The following is a 2,189-nucleotide window of genomic DNA, read 5'->3' as shown; positions in this document are numbered from 1 at the left end:
TTTTTGTGAGTGAGATGAATTAATGCATATTCATATTTATTTCAGAACTACAGTAACATCTTCTGATTTCTCTCAGCATGGGGACAGGAGAGCTTTCAATCAATACATTGGAAAAAAAAGTAACTTGCGTTACTTTGAAAACGTAACTCAGATGTTATCTTGTAAATTAAAAAGTAATGCGTTACTTTACTAGTTACTTGAAAAAAGTAATCTGCTTCCGTAACTCACGCTACTTGTAACGCGTTACCCCGACACTGCTCCTCACTGCAGAACACAAGAGATCCAACTCCTGCCACTATACTCCGGATATGCACCTGCATACAGGTTTAAATCATTCATTACTCACAATATCATCAGTCAGGATTATGTACTACATGCAGTGAAGCAGAGACTATTGCGCATGTGCTTCTGCAAGAAAGAGGCGTTATCTAAGAAACCGAGAAACATAGCAGTATTTCATTTCACTATATCAAATATTTTAAGTTCTGCCTCAGCACAGAGAAATTCTTAGTTATCTGAAGATAACAGGATTAGAAAGTAGAATTTATATTTCATATTAATAATACTACCCATTTTCCCTCTCTCTCCCGCCAATGCGTCACACTCCAGTCCAGTAGGTGGCGGTAATAAACCATAAGTTGGCTTGTCAACCGCCATTAAATCGTAGAAGAAGAAGAGCCTGCTACATATTTGTGAAGTTGCAGCCCGTGGTCGCCAACGTTTGCTCTAATCAATGTAAGTCTACATTTGATTAATAATATAGTCGAGATAGATTCATAATGTAGCGTACGCCTGTAAGTAATGATCATGGTCAGTCCAGTAGGTGGCGGTAATAAACCATAAGTTGGCTTGTCAACCGCCATTAAATCGTAGAAGAAGAAGAGCCTGCTACATATTTGTGAAGTTGCAGCCCGTGGTCGCCAACGTTTGCTCTTATCAGTGTAAGTCTACATTTGATTAATAATATAGTCGAGATAGATTCATAATGTAGCGTACGCCTAATGATCACAGCTTTAAATAACACTCTTAAAATAACAGGGAAACATCCAAATGGGTTATGTGAACAATGCCATGTTGAAGAAACAATACCGCATGTATTTCTTGAATGTAGCAAGTATGAACAAGAAAGAGGACAAATGATAGTAGAAATCAGAAAATTGTAAGGTTTTAATTAAATGGGCAAGTGAAATAAATAGTGAAGTCTTCTTTGATTTTATAGGAGAGACGGGGATAAATAGAATATAAAACTCTGTTCCACACTCCGGAGCGGAAGGTGGCGGTAATGCACCTATTTGCGTTGGTGCCAGCCGCCGGTAAAAACAAGAAGAAGAAGAAGAATCACAGTTAAAGATGTCAATGTTTTGATGGTGTCCATACTATTTGATAAAGCCAAGACACGTTTAAGTAACTTTAATAGCGCTAACTTATGGTGGCCGAGAAGTGCAAAGCAAATCACAATTCTGAAAACAAAATTATAACCGCAAACGCAAGTCTAAAAAACATTATAACAAGTCAGAAAGCACAACCACAAATCAGAGAAACCGGAAGAGGTAGGTATAGTTTGAGACAGCGCCATTGGTTTGGGATTACTCACCGCTGACTGGACGAGACATCTGCCAATCACCGTATACAGAGAAGAACCAGCCGAAGAACAGCAGAGTCCTGGTAGAAAGTTCAGAGATGGTATTAAAGTAGCTCAGTTTAAATGTATTGTATGAATTGCCCTTACTATGGAATAAAAAATACGGGGTGTCTATTTACATTTAGTTAAAAGTGGCTGTAAATCATCAGCTCCAGCGGCGCAGATGGATAAGTGCGTGTCGTTGGCTTTTTGACGCGATCGACCCGGGTTCGATCCTGCTTTTTGCCAAACTCTTTTTCCCTCCCTTTTCAAATCTCATATTAGCAATGGATTCTATTTACACTAAGTGCAAATACCTAGTTACACTATGTTAAAATAGCAGGATTTCTATGTATACTACTTGTTGCAAATAGTGGCAGTTATCTGCACTTCAGTATTGTAGTACATTATAAAACAGTATGCAATAATAACGTATTGAGTGTAAATGATCATTTAAATTATTAAATGGATGCCACCTTATTGGTACAATAAAGTCCTCCCTACACCTAACCTAACCCTAACCCTCCCCGATACTTTATTTTCAACTTTTTTATTATTTCCTTAATTT

At 37.8% G+C, this 2,189-nt stretch overlaps 1 protein-coding gene across 2 annotated transcripts in view; it reads left to right on the top strand.

Annotated features, from left to right (window-relative positions):
* Positions 1-688: 688 nt before the first annotated feature.
* Positions 689-2,189, top strand: part of LOC107554923 (uncharacterized) — a 4,851-nt gene continuing 3,350 nt past the window's right edge. The window contains exon 1 of one of the 2 annotated variants that reach the window (XM_016237584.1): positions 689-735. The gene's annotated coding sequence lies outside the window, so the exon portion shown is untranslated. Of the gene's footprint in view, positions 736-875; positions 942-2,189 lie in introns of those variants that run through there. The other variant, XM_016237583.1, reaches the window with a different exon arrangement.

This window comes from Sinocyclocheilus grahami, unplaced genomic scaffold (genome assembly GCF_001515645.1).
Source record: "Sinocyclocheilus grahami isolate Dianchi unplaced genomic scaffold, SAMN03320097.WGS_v1.1 scaffold519.1, whole genome shotgun sequence".
NCBI classification, from domain to species: Eukaryota; Metazoa; Chordata; class Actinopteri; order Cypriniformes; family Cyprinidae; genus Sinocyclocheilus; species Sinocyclocheilus grahami.
This window is presented reverse-complemented; position numbering and strand designations above follow the sequence as displayed.